The 19,359-nt window shown below is 41.7% G+C and overlaps 1 protein-coding gene across 2 annotated transcripts in view; it reads right to left on the reverse strand.

Annotated features, from left to right (window-relative positions):
- Positions 1–19,106, reverse strand: part of SEMA4D (semaphorin 4D) — a 143,695-nt gene extending 124,589 nt beyond the window's left edge. The window contains exon 1 of one of the 2 annotated variants that reach the window (XM_014577956.2): positions 18,966–19,106. The gene's annotated coding sequence lies outside the window, so the exon portion shown is untranslated. Of the gene's footprint in view, positions 1–18,859; positions 18,885–18,965 lie in introns of those variants that run through there. The other variant, XM_075931883.1, reaches the window with a different exon arrangement.
- Positions 19,107–19,359: the final 253 nt, after the last annotated feature.

A 19,359-nucleotide genomic window follows, 5' to 3' on the forward strand; every position in this document is an offset into this window, starting at 1 on the left:
CAGTCACTGTGTAATTATGTTTTTTTAAAAAAATTACATCCTTATTCAGATTACAGTTCCCCCCAAATAACTTCCAATTCTCCAAACAGGGGAAGATTTTGCCACGAGTAGGATTAAAATGGGTATTGGCTGGGCATAGGTCAGTATGTCCCCTTATTCCCTGCAGCTCATGTTAATACTGGCTACTGGCTACCCTGTACATCTGCAAATCTGCAGTGTAATCCATTGAGATCAAGACTGATGGTCAATCTGCACAATTTAACTCTTTCTTGAATAACATTTTGAATATTGCTTCCCCAAGGCTGTGTCTAGACTGCAGTGTTTTTTCAAAAAAAGTAGCCTTTTTTTGAAAAAACTTCACCTGCATCTATACTACAGTCGCGTTCTTTCGAAATTAAATTGAAAGAACGCGGCTTTTCTTTCGACAGCGGTACTCCTCATTTCACGAAGAACGACGCCTTTTTTCGAAAGTGCTCTTGAATGCAAACTGGGCTTTTTCAAAAGAGAGCATCCAGACTGCCTGGGTGCTCTCTTTCGAAAAAGCGGCTTGCTCTTTGCAGTCTAGACGCTCTTTTTCGAAAGAGGCTTTTTCAAAAGTATCTTTCGAAAAAGCCTCTTTCAAAAGAGGCTTGCAGTCTAGATGTAGCCTAAAGGGGTAGTGGGTGTAATGTACTAGCTAAAATAAACACTGAATAACTGAAACCCTCCGGGGCCTGATGATATCCATGGGAACCCTTTGGTCAAATAACTAAACCTGGAACACCAACCCTACGCTACGTCCATGTGACGCACAGCACGTTTCAAGGCAATCTGAGAAAAAAATGCAGATTTATCCTCTAAACAGATACTACTCAACAAACTTTACTGATAATGGAGCTGGTACTCTGTTATAATAATTTCTGTATGGTGTAAGTATTTAGATAGTAACCTTAATGCACAAGAAGCTGCTATGCAATAATATATTAAGAATCATGTTTTCTATTCTGCAGAGGTCTGAAAAAGAAATGCTCAACTACTATCCCAGCTGCTTTTCTACTCTTCCTTATTCCTTGAATGGGCTTCTGACAGCATGTGACCATCTCAGAAACAGTTTTTGAGTGGTTGAATTCAGGATTTTCTACAGTTATTTTGTCTTCCTGCCAGAGAGGTAGACAGAGCAACATGGTCAAAGTCCATAACCATTCCAGAGTCTCTATAGAAAAAAAGTCTCTAAACAAAGATAATCTGGAATTAATGAACTGTGCTGTTTAAATACTATCAACCTGATCCTACAAATATGCACAAGTAATTTTACTCTTGCAAATAAGCTCAATGATATTAGAGGTACATATGTGAGTTTGCAGGAATGTGCCTTATACTGTATAATTTAAGAACATCCTGGCACTTTTATTTCCCTCATAATTTAATACATGTACAGTGGGCCGCCATTCATCCAATCGCCACTATATAGCTCTCTGTATTAACCAAATAACCAGTGCACACAAATCCAGAAGTAGGCGGACCCTAGATGGCGCCGTAATGTTGCACTTTCCCAGATTATCCAAGTTGTTGATTATCTAATCAGATTCCAGTCCCAATTTGTTCCAGATTAAACCAGGTTCTCCTGTAATATGAGAGACTGCACAAAATCTTTGGAAAGACTAATATTTGGCTCAAGTAGAAAATATTGCACATGACAAAACTCTCTAAACTATCCCCTTGACATCACAAGAAAAATTATTTTTTGGCGCACATCCTACTGATGGCATAGATTTTCCAAAGCCATTATACTGTTCTGATGCACTTGTGGCAGATATGGCAATGTCCTCCAATATCCTGGATCAAACTAAATGAATTCAGTTTAAGAATCTCAGGAGTTAATTTTATTAAAAATAGAAATGCTTATGTATTATTGTGGAATTGTACATAATGTCTCAAGAGGGGAAGAGATGGTGGATGTTAACCTCGGCAAGTGTTACAAGCTTCAACAGACCCTTTTAAACAATGCACCTCCACCTCCTCTGGCTATACAAAAACCCAATGTAGCTAAACACCTATTTTATGAAGACAATCTCAGAGACTCAGAGTATAAAGGAGTGACTCAGGTTCATGTGTGTGCTTGTTCTGAGCCAAGGTTCTTATGAGCTAGTCATCACAGAAAAACCCTTACTTGTGATTTGAGGAAATGTCCCCCTGCCAGAACAATGCTTTTATCTTAAAACAAATGTGCTTGATTAGGAACAGCTATGTGATAACTTAACCCCCTGCCACAAACAGGCTAGAGCAACCTACAGGCGCAGCCCCTACCTGTGCTCCAACCCCTGCCACCCAGAGCATCCCCACCACAGACAGGGGCAAGTCCAGATGCTCAGAGCAACCCCTGTCTGTGATATGCCAGGAGGCGCCACAGGCAGGGGCTGCTCCAGCCATCTGGAGCAGTCCCTGCCTTTGGCCTTCTTGGACCTGCCACAGACTGGGGCAGCTCCGGATGTCCGGAGCAACCAGCTCCTTGCCCACACTGGGTGGGCAGCTGCACCAGCCCTTACCAGTTAACCAGAACGATATGCAGCATCACCCATTAAGCTGACTGGTTAACAAGTTAACCTTTCATATCCCTAGTCTCTGTGCATTTTTTACTTCTAAACTATGTAGCAGTTCCACCATTAAAGCAACACTAAAATATGCAACTTTTACATACAGTTCATTACGGTGATTACTAGGATCTGTGTACACATAATTGGAGTTATGAAACACTACATTCAGATTGGTTTGGGGGAAGGGAAGCAGCAGGACATCTGCAGGCCGGATCAATCCGCTTGGTGGGCCAGATCCAGTCTGCAGAGGCCTTTTTGCTCATCCCTGTTATAAGGAAATATGCTTGTATGTTTTATAAGTAAAATAGACCACCGTCCAGAATGCATTTCTCAATTATATAAAAATAAGCAATAATAAATGAAGAAAAGCCGTTCAAAAAGCAACCAAAAAAGTTTGGTTTTTTTAATTTAAAGAAATTTCATCATTTGGTTTTAAACTCAGTTTTCTGCCTTTATATGCAATGGAAGCTATGAGCCAATAATAAACCAGCTGTTATTCAATATCAACACTAGCTATCTGACAGCATTCATGAACACACACACAGCCTCAAATTTATTCCCAAGGCATGGCCTGCTGAGATTAACAGAGTGGTACAAAATTATTTGCATTTTTGTACCTAAGTGCTGAAATCAATAGAGCGCTACCTTTTTGGAGTCTAAGCAATGTAACACGTTACCATAAGATTTTTTTTTAATCAATTCAACCCACATACTTCTAGAAATACTTGGTAGAGATTTCACATCTTTTCAGTCAGTACGTAGGTAACATTAGTATACTGCCTTGATGATGAAATATAACAGCTAAGTAACAAACATTTTAAACAAGCAGCTTGTCCAATTTATAATCTGTAAAGTCTTAAAATTCAGAATGCACTGTCTTGTTCAGGTATATAGAATCATAAATGTATTCAGAAGTACACAAGAAGAGCCTGATCTAAAGCTCACTAAAGTCTTTAATTGATTTCAGTGAGCTCTGGATCAGCCCTAAAGAGCTTCATCTTACAAAAAACTTCTGTGTGAGATTAAGTTTAACAACATGAACAGTCCCACCACCTATATAACAGAAGTACTTATGCACATTAAGGATTTGTGTAATTCCTTGCAAGATCAGAACCAAAATTGCCATATGATGAACAAAAGGCATGCTTTCCAAATCCTGAATTAGTCCTTTAGTTCTTCTCTGAACCCTTTCCAATTTATCAACATCAATTTTGAAATGCAGACAACAACAAAAGACACACACAGTATTCCAGTAATGGTCTGACTAATGTTATCGTCAGAAGTAATACAACTCTTTACTTGTATTTGGTATTTCCCTGCTTATCTATCCAAGGTTCGTTCACCTTTTCAGCTGCAACACCACACTAGCAGCTCCTGTTCAACCGGTTATCAGTCGATTTGAAAAAATAGATTTTTATCAGTAAATGACAGTAAACAATGATTTCACAAACTGATGAAAAAAATATTTCCCTAGGCTAAATATGAGTCAACAGTGTGACACTGTTGCAAACCCCCCCCCCCCCCCCCCCCCACACACACACGCCAAAAATGTCATTCTGAGATAAATTAACAGGAGTGTTGTGAGCAAGACATGAGAAGTAGTAATTCTGTTCTACTCTGCCTAAGGCCTCAGTTGAAGTAGTGTGTCCCATTCTGGGCACCACATTTCAAAAGAAAGATGTGGAGAAACTGGAGAAGGCCCAGAGAAGAGCAACAAAAACGATAAAAGGACTAGAAAACATGAGTTGTGAGGGAAGATTGAAAGAATTGGGCTTGTTTAGTTTAGAAAAGAGAAAACTAAGAGGGGACATAATAGCAGTTTTCAAGTATCCAAAAGGGTGTTACAAGGAGGGGAGAGAAAAATTGTTCTCCTTGGCCTCTGATGTTAAGACAAGAAGCAATGGTCTTAATTGCAGCAAAGGAGGTTTAGGTTGGACATTAGGAAAAACTTCCTTTATTGGTGATTAAACACTGGAATAAATTGCCTAGGGAGATTGTGGAATCTCCAATACTGGAGATATTTAAGAGCAGGTTGGATATAGATCTATCAGGGATGATCGATAATGCTTGACTGGACTTGGTGACCTCTCAAGGTCCCTTCCAGTTCTAGTATTCTAGGATAACTACTGAAATTTGAAGACAAAGAATTAAAAAAGCTGTATGAGAAATTATAGTTTAAGGATATTACTTTGTCAACATCATAATTGGAAATATACAATTTGTGTTTTAATGGTTACAAAGCTCTAACTTTAATATCAACAATTACTGTCATTGTCTGACCCCTCCAAGTCTACACATCTACCATTACACCTAAATAATGTTAATTGTCACTACTTTTCAGAATACAGTTCCCATCTTGTAATATGATTTATGTTTTTGTTCTTACTAAACAGAAATCAGTGAGATGCTAATTATTTTGTAATCGCAGGACAAAACAACTGGCAAAACACAGAAACAAACATGAACTTGCATTTTATTTCAGATGATATGCCAAGACTTCAAAATGAAACAGAGGCACGCATAAAACCATAAGGCTATAAAGTCAACTCTTAAAGAACAGGAGACATGCACAGAATAATGATTACTTTCCCCCTGGGGTCTGTGATTTCAAAAGTAGGAAAAAAAGCAGTTCCTAAAGATCAACATGTATGATCTGCTGTGTGATAAATGTACATATAAAAGGCCCATTTTAAAAGCACACATGCAGGGAGATCTTTCTAAAATTGAATCTAGATAGAAAAATTCAACCATGTGAAGTCAGATCTCACGTATCATTGAACTGGGAATGAGCATGTTTAATACTGAATGGTTTTAAAGTCAGAAGCACTTTTTTATTTTCCTATGTACCCAGCACAACATACCCTCAAAATAAATATATGTGCATTAGAAATAAAACCACCACTGTTTTCTCTACCTCGTTTCAGTTTAGGAGACAGTCCATTTTATCCATGTCATGTTGCTGATTATTATTATTGCTAATAATTCTGTTGACAGTCAGTAAAATTCTGATCCCACTGAATAGCAAAACTTATATTTACTTCAGTGGGACCAAGGATTCCCCATTCCTTTTCATTTTAAGAGATTTTTTTTGATGGAGTTACATATAAAGAAGAGTATGAAAATTAGCTTAATTTTAACTGAAATTTAAAAAAAAACATAAGCAGAAATATACATTTTTCTCCTGAAGCTGATGAAAAGGAGCTTTAGAAATAAAGTCGTATTATTTGAAATTTGAAAATAAAATGTGATCGTTCTATTTAACAGAGCTATTTACACTCATTCACTTAACATTCACTTCAATTTTTAAGCAATGTTTCCTTTCCAACACATCTACGTTTCTTCAGTACAGAAGGGTCAAGTTTCTGATAAGACGGTTCTCCAGTTACAACTAGGTAAACGAAAAACTAGTACATATGCATGATTTCTTAGCGAGCACTGAGTAGTTGTGCAAGCACTGTGTGGAGATGGGAATGTATAATTCTGCCTCCTGGGGATTTGTGCAACTTATCCTTCCTCTCGCATCTGGAGAAAACCAAATGGGCAAGTCCTATCAAAGTATAACCACCTATTTAGCTAGTATTCCTGTTTCAAAATGGATCTTCTCTCCCTCTCCCCACCCCATTTCATTCCATTCTTCTATTCCACCCTTCTTGGGATTATTTCACTGCCTCTGCAGCAACTTCCATTGGTGAAATCAGAGCAATGGCCTTGCCTTAGGCCTCAATCCTACAAGTGAATCTATGCAGTGGGTAGTTCAGTGTAGCTCAGAGTGTGCACAGGGATCTGCCTATACTTGCAGGATCAGAGTCGACATCTATCAAAATATTCAGTGTAGAACTAGACGGAATCTTCCAATCTGTTCCTACAGGCTTTTGCAATCAAGTAGGCCATTCTTACCAAGCTTTATTGAACAAAAAATGATAAAATCTTTATGCAATGTTGTTTATCAATTCTAGCGAGCTAGTGATACTAGTAGACTAATCTACTGCCAAATAATCAATATGGCACATTTGCTACATATTGGTAATAAGAAGATTCCAATTTACAAGGAAGGTGCTTGAGCAGGTGCCCAAAGTTATACATGTGAGAACCCCATTGATTTCAACAGAACTACTTAAATGAGCTACGTCTTGCAGGATCAGGACCTAGCAATGCCCACAATGAAAACACAAGGCTGACTTCGTGAAGTCAATCTAGGAGACCAATTAAACTGCCCACTATACTTATTTCTATCACAAGTGAAGCTATATTTCAAAATTGAAACAAAGAGAAGCATTTAACTGCAATAGCGTTATGTATTTAATTTTTTAAGAATTTTCTTCAGACGCTTGAGATGCCAGGATTATAATAAAACCACTTAAGGGGATATTGTACAGTTAAATTTGACACATTTAGATGTTACCAAAATCTAAAGACATAATATACATATTCCCAAGTATTGCTTTTATTTGATTCCAAAGGAACGATTTTCTTCTTTTAACAAGTACTCCCCCTGTGTTTGCAAAACCAAAACAATGTACTAGCATAAAGAGAAACAACTGCCTTGTTTTCATGGGCCAAAGAGTTAAAATTGGCAGTCAAGTGACCTGTCATCAAACACACATTGAAAGACTGTAAGTAAGTAGATTTTGTTCAGGCCTACCCTATAAATGTTTGCTGGCTTGCTGGTTAAGGGTGCAATGAGATGTGATTTGTAACTGACATAGCTATGCCACCAAAAACTGAAGTAACCACAGTTTTGCCAGTACAATTCTAGGAGCAATTACTGGTACAGTATATGCCAGTATATCCATACCAACAAAACATTCCAACTGTCCAGCTGGTCTTTGTATATGTTCTTTTCATAATTTTCTTCCAAAACAATGTAAATATGGATGAATCAAACAAAATACCCTTCTTGGGTAATTTGAAGATTAATTAAAATTAAGCTCACAAGAGCTTGGAGCCTTCCCTCCTACACCAGTCTCTTCAGGATAATGCAAGTAATCAATCAGAAGATATACAGATAAAGTTCGAAAATTGTAAGAAGTCAGAAAAGATCTAAGTGGAGGAGGAAGCATTGGAACTGAAGCAACATATAAGGAAAAAGTCTGAAACACAAATCTATGACAAGTGACAAATACAGGAAATCCTATAGGAAACTTAAAATGCTGCTAATTAAGACAACATACTGCTACATTTGTGATATACAGATAACAGTTGATATAAAAAGGGAGATTCAACAGTCTTTCCTGCAAGAAGCTAGAAATTATATGATCCTTTGGAGATAATAGACATGTAATAGCCTAATTCCACATTTTGAGGAAAATCTACTGACCCAACGAAAATTTTCAAATACTTAGAAGAAGGGATGAATGACTTCTCACAATTCCAGAATGGCCAGAGATATAACTGCTCAGAGTGACACTTCCTAGGGATACCCCTGGGGCATCTCACTACCACCTGCACTTAGTGTGAGGAAGTGTGTGCGCCTGCCGTGACTCAGCTCCAACTTCTCTGGCCACAGGCAACTTAAGCTCTGAGCTCAGCCTTTGCACATTCCATACATTAACAATAGGGATGCTCAAACAACCCAGCCCCTGTCCCACTCTCAGGACACTGGAAACTCAGTCAAGATTCACTACTCCCAAAGGAATAGTATCCTTCCACTTATTACACTTCAGATCTCAGCTCCCCTTACCACACTGCAATTAATATTAAACAAGTAAAACAAGCAAAAGCTTATTTGACAAAGATTAGAAATGCTATTGAAAAGTAGTAGTAATACTGGAAATAAAATGATTATAGCATGCATTCTAGGCTCTTACTTAATTACAGCAATGTCTTACAGAGCATAAGCCTACTCAAAATTCTTATGGTGCACAACAGCCAGATCTTCCATTTGTGAAGCAAGCAATACAGTCCTCCTGCCTTTTCAGCAGAAAAATCCAGTGGGGTACCACCCACCACCCGGACACATTCTCCAGCAACCCACTGTCTTCATTCATAAACCCTCCTGCAGTTTTATTTCTTTCTGTAAATTTCCTCTTGAACATCTCTTGATGAGTATTTTGGCTTTAAATGCAAACTGACCTGTATAGTAAAAGGGACAATACACAGTGCCCAGCCAAGGAGAAAACCATCTACTTCTTGCAAAACACAAGTCTGAGTCATATCACCCAGTTTACCTGACAATGCCAAGGCTTTGAAAACATAATGTCCAGTATAGATAAGTAACTCCTTCCATATTATCCATACATACATTTTGCAATGATTATGATGACCAATGGGTTTCCAGCTCTCAGTACAGAATGCTCATCACCCTTTGGTGAATTACTGTGCATATGTTTGACCGAGTGAATCTCTGTAAAACTCTATGCCTCTCTCCCACGCCCTCTGCCAGTTGATACAAAAAGTTTCCTGAGTCATAGTCAAAAAAAAAAAAAAATCAATGAATCTTTCACAGAATGTATTGTGAAGAATATATCCCTTTTGTTGTAAAAACTTTCAAGTACATATTGAACCTCGCTAGTTCGGCACTCTCCAGTCCAGCAACATTCATAGTCCAGCATGATTTTAGTTAGTCAGATGTCCACTTTTTATGGGTGTGGCCAAGTTTCCTGTGGTCCCATGAAGTCTGATTATAGCCTCCATTCCTGGCTCTTGGTATTCTGTGCTATTATTTAGCTCTAATTTACCCCTAAATGTCTTGTAAGAGCCCAGTAAACAGTGGAAATGTTGCTAATACGGATGTAAGCAACTAATCAACTAGTCGACTATCTGATAAGCAAAAGGAAGAAAGGGGGTAGAAAGAGGATGTGGTGCTGCGGGGAGCTGACTTAAAAGCCGGTTCCCCCAGCTCCTTATGAGGGGGCAAGAGTATAGCAGAGGCGTTCCACCTTTGAAATGTTCAAGAGGCTCTTGTACATTTCAAAAGCAAAACTCCACATGGCACTACCACCTTTGAAATGTAGCAATAGCCAGGCAGGCTCTTGCTAAATTTCAAAGCGGAAGCACCCTTATCGACTAATCGAATGGTTGATGGAAATTCCATCAACTATTCAATTATTTGATTAATCTAGTTGACTTCAACATCCCTAGTTGATAAACCTCCTAGACAATGTTGACCTCCCTTGGTCCAGCAAATTGTCTGGCTCGGCACCAGTCAGATCCCAAGGGTGCCAGACTAGAGAGGTTCAACCTGTAGCTCTATCCAAAAAACAGATTTAGCCTAAGGATGTTAAATAATGGTTAATCAACTTCGGTTCTGCTATAATGGGATCAGCTGGAGACTCTTGTGTATTTCAAAGCCGGCAAGCCGCATGCAGCCCGGAGTAAGTGGGACTTTCTGCTGGTCCCAGGCTGCATGCAGAGTTCCGCATTCCTCCTTTGAAATGTACAAGAGCCCCAATGGGAGTCTCCAGAGGGGGCTCTTGTGCATTTTCAAAGCGGCAGCACAGCTGACCCCGGGCTCCATGCGGCACTGCTGATTTGAAATGCCACACAGAGCCTGTATCAGCTGGAGGCTCCCCAGCTGATCCCAGGCTCCGCACAGCATTTTAGCAGAACCCAGGATCAGCTGGGGACTCTCCAACTGACCTTGGGTTCTGTGTGGCATTTCCCCAGAACCCAGGGTCAGTTGGGGACTCCCCAGCTGATCCCAAGTTCCATGGAAATGCTGCGCTAGAGCCCAGGATCAGCTTGGGAGTCCCCAGCCAACTCCAGGCTCCATGTGCAGCGCTACTGCTTTTAAGTACCTCCTCTTCTCTCACTTTGCTGCCTCTGATAGAGGCAGCAAAGGGGGGAATCGACTAGTCCTTAGCATTTGCTTACTGGATAGTTGACTAGTCCTTAACATCCCTAATTTAGCCACCATATGGCTCCATACTAGTGATCACAGAGGAAGGCACTGAAAGAGCCACCCTATTAACTAAGAACCTAGGTACCAAAGCAAGCAAGCCTGGCCTACTCAATGGTGTCAAGATTAAAATGCAAATGAAGATCCCAAACATTCCTCTGTACCCATGTCTATCAGTCATCCACAGTACCCAGTACTGTCGGCATCAACCACACTCGCATATTATCAACCCAAGCAAAGATGTAGCTAAGCAGACGCCTAACATTTAGCACAAACAAATGCCAAATTTTACATGATATTGTTTTTCAGTTGAAAACTGTAAAGATTAGACTTTAAAATGAAGTTTCTAATAGAGATGTTAGAGAGTAACTAATTAACCGATAAATTGATGCCCCACCATTGCGTTAGAAAAACCTGAATGTGAAACACAAATAGAATTGTGTGAATGAATGTGTACAAGTGTCTTAAAGGTCAACTGATTACACTGATTATATAGCATGATTCACACCAATGGTTCCAACCCTGTCAGTTTTTAAATCAAGATTGGATATGTCAGATCTGCTCTAGGAATTAGTTTGGGAAGGTTATATAGGGCATGTCGTAATGGATGTCAGCCTACATCATCACAGTAGTCTCTTCTGGCATTAGAATCCATGAGTCTACAAAGTAATAAAACAGGACACAACTCTTTCCTTTATGGAACCATTTCATCACTGCATATTGTCTTATGCATTTACTACTTCTTGCATTCTCTAAAAATAAATAGTGAAATATTAAATCAGTCATTGAATAAGTAATTAAGATTTAATTTAAAACTAGGGGAAAAAACCTAGGTTTACGAATAACAAGATTGGCCTTGCACCTTGAGAAATCACTTTTAAACTCATGTAAATCACAGAACATTCTGGCTGTTATAATGATATATATTTAAGTCTTAGTGTACACGTCAATCAACTTTAGTAAATGTAGCTTCCTGTTACAGCCCCTCCCCGAGTTACGAACAAGTTACGGATCAACACTTGGTCAGTAACTCGAAGTGTTTGTAACTCAGATCCCATAGAGTTACGTGGCGACCGCACTGTTCGTAAGAGCAGATCGCCATTTGTAACTCGGATCCACATTTATGACCGCTTTGGTCGTAAGTGCATATGGTTGTATGTGGAGGTGGTCATAACTCAGGGAGCGGCTGTACTTGAACTTATTTCATCAAATACTATTGAAAAAAGGTATTTTCCTTGAACATTTGAAATATTCAGTATTCTTTTATCAGAGAAGATTTCATTTTCCAACACTACACACAAAAATCTTGGAACTTATCACTGAGCTAACTAGTGTTAATCGGTATCCTTAAAAATGATGAAGAGTCCTGTGGTATCTTAATTAATTTGTTAGTCTTTAAGGTGCCACAGGACTCCTAATTTTTTTCTTAGAATCAGTTATGTTCTAAAAGCCAACAAACAAATCTAAGAGATCTATGAATAGTTTAGAATTTAAATCATATTCCAAAGTAATTATTTTATAGCCGCGCCATTCACATTGACCAAAACAAGAAAAAGACTCTCTTTGGTTAAAGTATTTCTTAGAGTCAAAGCATATCAGTCGATTTACACCGCAATTTCTGCAGACTATGCACAAGTCTTGGATCTTAAAGTAATTGATTCTTGGCTTTAATACAAGTAGGCTACTTCAACATGGCATGTAATTCAAAGAACTCCTCATTATTTTCACTAAAATCTGTTAACTATGCTAGCTGTGCTCTACTTTGCAATACTCATTATAGTGAATCTTGTAAGACAAAAATTCTTACTAGAACAAACATTCAAGTAAACAGGCAATAGCAGGACCTGGGCATCCAGTGGATTTGCTGATTCACGCAATTCTCAGGCAGTCTTTATGGAAGCTCTTATAAAACGCCCCAGAAGTTCAAAACCATTCTCCTCAGACACAGGGCAGTTGTACTCATGCAACGTATTTATTACTGTTCACAAATGTCAGTATAACACAACAGTTAAAGCATTTTTAAATGACCCATCTATTCCTAGCAGATAGCAGCAACAGGGTGGACTAAATGAAAGTAAGTCTCCCAGCAAATTTTCCCCAGTGCAATAAGACACTTTTGGTTGGTCCATGTCAGCGAACTGGGACTCCTGGGTCTCAGTCAATGATGCTGCAGAATTGCAGTGTAGACATTTGGGCTCTGGCTCCAGGCCAGGCTCAGGGACCCCAAGATCATTTGGTCTCTGACAAATCCTGGCCTTCCATTAAAAAACAAAAACAAAAAACAAGAGTCTTGAAGTTTATGCTAGGTTCTGATGTTCCACTTAGCAATGTTGAGGGTTTTTTTTTATAGCAAGTCCATCAATTTCCAAACTGAAGACTGATTGTATCTTAAGTTTTGAATGCCCAACTTGACACTTAGAAAAATCAGTTGTTCACACACCTGTACTTGTTTTCTGGCAGCTCTTAATAATATAAATAAAATTAGTTTGGGGTCAAATGAAATGTATTGTTTGACTTGAAACGTAATGTTGTGTTTGAATTTGAAGCTTTTTTATTATTTTAAATAAAATTGTAGGAAATCGAAAAATCTTTTTGAATTGAAAAATCTTTTTTGTTTTAATTGTCAAGCCATTTTGTTTTGTTTTTTTTAAATGTGTAGGGTTTTTTTAGGTTTTTTTTAAACCAAAATAATTTGGCAAAGTTGACAAATTCTCAAACTGTTTCAGATTACCTGAATCCTCATTCAGCGAAGAAAAAAAAATTCAGCTGAAAAATTTCACCGAGCTCTTCTCTTAATATCCAGTTTTTCAGAGACACATGGGGCTGGTAGCTCTCATCAGCCAGAGTGGTGGCTCCTCAATATATCGTTTTTACAAGTACTAAATTTCTGAGATCGGACACGTAAATTTAGTTATCGCCTCTCATAATCTATCTGAAATTTTGTTAGCACTTTCCTAGAGAACTGCTGAAATATTGTTTCTAGTTAGAAAAATGCAAACTTTCCCTGCTCCTGTATGAAACTCACCAACTTCAGCATTATTCTATCCTGGGATCCTCCGGTATGGATGCAGTTAAAGAATTAGGGCTATAGTAAACATCTTGTTAGTCTTTAAAGTGCTACATAGTCCTGTATTTTGTTTCATCTTGTAGAGAGTCCCAGAACAAGAACAAACAAATATGGCAACAGCAGAGATCCCTGGCAACAGCAGTAACACTCCAAGGGCAAAACTGTGCCACTGCCATATTATCTGCATCAAAGGCTGGCACTAAACATAGTGGGTTCCACTTTGTGAGATTAGCAGATTACAGATCTGCAGAGAGGTACACTGAGTGCACTCTGACACCTATACCTGTAGCAATGCACTGGAAGCAAGTTAGGTGTCAGAGGATTTGCAGCCAAACATTGGTCAACAGGTGTCATATAAGCTAGGGCCTCAGTAGTGGGCGTTGAGCATTTCTATTGCTTCTTGGAATGGAGCAGGAAAATCTGGCTCTTCAAGGGCAAACCTACGCAAAATTTGTTTGCTCAGGTTTTGCAGAGTGGTCATGGACAATTTTAAAAAATTGTTTTTTAAATAGCGAAAGCCACAATAGTTATTTTAGCTGGGAAGGAAGGAAGGAAAATGGCGCCTCCCACAAAGAATGACCTTTTCAGTCCACAGCCTAATGAAAAGTAGATGCATCTCAGATTTGAAAGACTGCTTCATAGCTCTCCTGGGCACTAAGGGTATATCTACACTGCAATAAAACACCCACAGCTGGCCCTGATGAGCTAACCTGAGCAGCCCGTCATAAAACTGCAACTATGGAAGATTTTTTTCCATCACTATGGTAAATGGTTCCCAACTGGGGCACAAGTGACATCATCAGGGCCACACAGGTATAGAATCATGGAATACTAGGACTGGAAGGGACTTCGAAAGGTCATTGAGTCCAGTCCCCTGCCCTTATGGAAGGACCCAGTACTGTCTAGACCATCCCTGATAGACATTTATCTAACCTCCTCTTAAATATCTCCAGAGATGGAGATTCCACAACCTCCCTAGGCAATTTATTCCAGTGCTTAACCACCCTGACAGTTCGGAACTTTTTCCTAATGTCCAACCTAAACCTCCCTTGCTGCAGTTTAAGCCCATTGCGTCTTGTTTTATCCTCAGAGGCCAGGGAGAACAATTTTTCTCCCTCTTCCTTGTGACACCCTTTAAGATACCTGAAAACCGCTATCATGTCCCCTCTCAATCTTCTCTTTTCCAAGCTAAACAAGCCCAATTCTTTCAGTCTTCTTTCATAGGTCATGTTCTCTCGAGCAGTATAGGTAGTATATGTATTGTCTAGATGTGGCCCACATAATACATAGGTAGGGCCTGTGAAAGTAGAAAGAATTATAATGTAGAGAAAGATGAATTGTGCTGTAATAATTGAATAAGTTGAAGGAATACTGTTTGTCTCTGAACAGGAAGAAGAAAAGTATGTTAATGTTGTTTGTAGGTATGCAGATCAACGTGCTAGCCAGGTGGGCCTGAGTTAACAGGAAAAGGAACATTAAGTGTTAAGCAGAAAGCAATTAAAATAACCAGGGAGATATGGACCGGAGATTGCTGTGTGCTTGATGTTGAAATGAAGATACTTGACTAAGGGTACGTCTAGACTACCGCGTTTTGTCGACGGAAGTTTTGTCGACAGATACTGTCGACAAAACTTCCGTCGACAAAGAGCGTCCAGACACATTGAGTTCTGTCGACAAAGCAAGCTGCTTTGTCGACAGAACTCCGTAGTCTGGACGCAATGTTACAGGCAATAACACCTTCTGTCGACAGAGTTCTGTTGACAGAAGGTGTTATGCCTCGTAAAATGAGGTATACCAGCGTCGACAAAACTGCTGAGTTCTGTCAAAGTTATGTCGACAGAACTCAGCGGTAGTGTAGACGCCGGTATAGTTTTGTCGACAAAAGTCCACTTTTGTCGACAAAACTAGGTAGTCTAGACACACCCTAAGTCTCACACTAATCATGTGAAGTTTTGCCCCTCCTTTTAATCCTGTTAACTTGGTTTTCTTTTGACTGTATAAATCAAGGGGTTTGAACTGTATATGGTACTCACATTTTCTGGGTTAATTTAGCAGAGCAGCTTTGCTGAATAAACAGAGCGGTCTGACAAATCTGTGAGTCCTGTCTAACTTTGACAGGCCCTACCACATTTAAAGACATGAAAAATGTGTCTTGACTGTAAAATCTGGTTCCCCCTTCCCTCCCCGCTCCCAAAATCTGGTCTTGTGTGTGCTTTTACCCTGTACTATTCAGATTTCAGGGTGAAGACCAGAGTTTCTAAAACCCTTACTTCTGTGCTGCCTTCAGAATGGGGTGGCCAGACAGTGTTGGCTACTGACTGAGGGCCCAGCTTTGCATGCAGTAGTGCAGAAGCAAGAATGGCAATACCGTTCCATGCCACCCCTACTTCTACATTGCTGCTGGTGGCAGCTTATCTTCAGAGCTGGGCTCCTGGCCAGCAACCACTGATCTCCAGCTGACTAGCTCCAAAGGCAGTGCTGCTGCTGGCAGAAATAAAGTTAGTAGTACCACAACCCCTCCTACAATAACTTTGAAACCATGCCCACAACTCTTTCTTGGTTCAGGATCCCTACAATTACAAACACCCTGAAATTTCAGATTTAAATAGAAATCTGAAATGAAATTTACTGTTTTCAAAATCCTATGACCATGAAATTGACCAAAATAGGCCATGAATTTAGGAGCATCCCACGCATAAAGTGCTGCATACGCAACTCACAAAATGACAAATAGGTTGAGAACCACTGCTGTAGTAAATCCACCCTCTCAATAGTCTGGAGCTAATTTGATAGATCTGTCTCTCAACTACCAAGGCTTAGGTCGGTTTACATACATTTCTACATACATAGCTAGGTCAGCCTAAGTTTTAAGTGTAAACTAGACCCTCTCCGTCCCTGAAACCAGCAGATCCAGTTTAAATTTTTCAACTGGAATTTTTCCTTGTAAGTGGTCTCCATGGCTATGTCCACACTCGCAGCTTCTTGCGCAAGTATTGTCATTCTTGCGCAAGAATCCGCAGAGCATCCACACTGCCCACCCGCTCTTGAGCAAGAAGATTTACAGTACAGCATGGGAAGAGAGGGCTTCTTGCACAACAGCTACACTCTTTTTTAACAGGTGTAAGCCCTCCTGCGCAGGAACTCTTGCACAAGAGGGCACTGTGGATGCTGGGCAGGGATTTCTTGCACAAGAAAGCATCCACACTGCCATGGGCGCTCCTGTGCAAAAGCACAGCTCGCACATGGCAGTGTGGACGTTTTCTTGTGCAAGATGTTCTTGCACAAGAAGCCTTCAGTGTAGACATAGTCCATAAGGAAAGAGAAGATGGGAAAAAGAGAACTAAACATCAACACACACACACAAAAATAAAGCAGAAGAGAACTATTAGATTACTTAATCTATCATGATGCTAGGACAGGTACAGTCCTCCCCCACAGAATGCATTATATATTAATATCAATACTATTACTACATAAGACCTAAGCCCGTGGTTTCCAACCAGTTGTGGCTAGCAAACCAGTCATACTCACCTGGCCAAATATACTAACTACTAGCCATATGTGGCTAGTAGTTAGTATATTGTACATCACGGACCAAAATCACCATATGCGCCACTAAAATTTATGATCAGCGCATTATCTTGATGCAAAAGAATTATGTGCTGGAGACTGCATGGTATCATGTGTGTCCCTCAGAAAATATCATCAAACAACATAGACCTTAGGCTGACAGCACAAAAGATTTTCATCTATAATTAGCCTGAGGCCAATAAGAATTAACAAGAAATTCTGGTGTCATTCCAAGCATCTTTTGTAACCTCAGCATCACTACAAAGAGCTGACATAAAATCTTATGACAGCTGAGAAATAATACACAGGGATTCTTTGAAGACATATGCAGCAAGCTTCCAAACACTAAGCATCAAATACAGGCTTGAATTTTGTTTCATGTATGAATAAGATTTTAAACAGAAGTCTCTACTGAAGCACTAAGGTACCGCAAGAGTAGTGCCAAGCAACCTACAACTTCTGATGAGATGTAAACAAGACACTTCTCTGGTCAATGAAAATGTCTCTGATTCATATTTACCAAAAACAAGTAGTCAGCTCAAATATCCTTTACATGTTTACACTGGCAATATACCAAGAGGTTCAACTCAGTGCAGCCAAACTCTTACAACAGGTGCAGCAGCACAGACCAACAGCACCTTTCTCCATTTGGAATAACAAAACCAAATAATAAGGTTGGGACCAGAAGACACGCCCCACAACACAAAGTGTATTGCTTTACCCCCACCCCAACTGCTTGAGGACAGGCCTCCCAGGCAAGGTTAACCTTTGCCATGCTCCCATTATGCCAAGCAAGCGCCTCTCCTTTTCCCCGGGCAGCAGGAGTGGAGCTGGGGAGAGGGAGAATCAGGTTTGGGACTGCAGAGGCGGAGAAAAGGGGACAACAGCCTGCGGAGGGGGGAAAGATTTACTAAGCTGGCAAGCCTCACTCCTTTGGCCAGGGAAGAAGGGAGGCGCCTCGTCCAAAGCATCTCACGCCAAGGCAGAAGTTTTGCAATGGGCCTGATAAGAGCGTAGAGCTCTGTTTATTTCATCTGGTCTCCAGCTCTCCCCCGCCTTCGGTGTCACAGCTGGAGAAAGCAGCCGTGCCCTGGCCTCGACTTCACTCCTCTCCTCGCCTCACACTCTGCCCAGACCCCGAGCGCTCCCTTAAGCCGCTGCCCACAATCCGATGGGGAAAAGGACTCGCAGGGTGGAGGATCCGCACTTTCACCGCGCTCCCTTGGGGAAACGCAAGCAGAAAACCTGCCTCTTTCCATGCAACCCGCACAGGGGCTGGAACAAAGCGGGCGTGGTTGGGCTGCAGCTGCTGGGGGCTCCTGGCCGCACGTTCCCCGCCGAGGGCAGGTGCACGCGTTCACACAGGGCTCGGACTAAGCACCCCCCGGGGTGTCACTTCACTACCCTCGCCCGGTTTCCCGCCAGGCTAGGGCGGCTGGCAGTCCGAGCGCTTGCTTGAGCACCAGCAGGGAGGGAAGCGGCGGCGGCTTTAGGGGGAAGGGTGGCGGGGAAACGCCGAGCCTGGGAGAACCGGAGCCGCCTTGCAAAATGCGACCCGTGAAGCGGAAAACCCACCCCAGAGAAGCGGCCAACGCCGGTCCCTTCCCCCCCCCCACTCCTCCCCGAGCAGCCACCTACCATCCCCCTAGCCCTCCGCACAGATACGGCCACTCTCCGCTGCCTCCGCAAACACCCTCCCCGCCCCAGCAACTAGTCCTCCAGCCAAACCACCCCCCTCCCCCCAGCACAAACCGGAGCCGGGCTCCGAGACACGAATCCCAGCCCGGTGCTGGAACCTCAGAGGCCACTCACTGAGCCCCCAGCCGGCGGCGGCGGCTTCTCCGCGTCCCCCCAGCGCTGCACGGAGCTCGGCCAGGCAGCCGCCGGGCGTGCAATGTGCACGGGCAACAGCTCCTACCTGCACGGCTGCAACTCCTCGGCAGACGCGCTCCTGCAGGGCCGCCTTCCCTGCTCTGCGTGCCGCTGCTGCGGCGGCTGCAACAGGGGGCAGCAGCAGGGGGAGGAGTTCGTGCCAGTGTGTAACAAGTTTGGGTTGCCCCGCAGTATGGCGGCGGCGGCGGCGGCTGCTGGAGGGGGAGGAGGAGGGAGCTCAGTGCAGCAGCCCGAGGCTTGTTGCCCTGCAGAGAGCAGCTCCAGGGGGAGGGGGATGCGCTGGGTTGTGCCTTGGGGGAGGGGAACTGGAGGCAGCCGGGGCTCAAGCTGTGACAAGCGAGGAAGATTTTGATAGCCGTTTTCAGAGGGAGATTTTGGTCAATGGCAGGCACAGAAAGACCTGCCAGCCCCGGGCTGGG

The sequence above is a fragment of the Pelodiscus sinensis genome, chromosome 6, assembly GCF_049634645.1.
Source record: "Pelodiscus sinensis isolate JC-2024 chromosome 6, ASM4963464v1, whole genome shotgun sequence".
In the NCBI taxonomy this organism is placed as follows: domain Eukaryota; kingdom Metazoa; phylum Chordata; order Testudines; family Trionychidae; genus Pelodiscus; species Pelodiscus sinensis.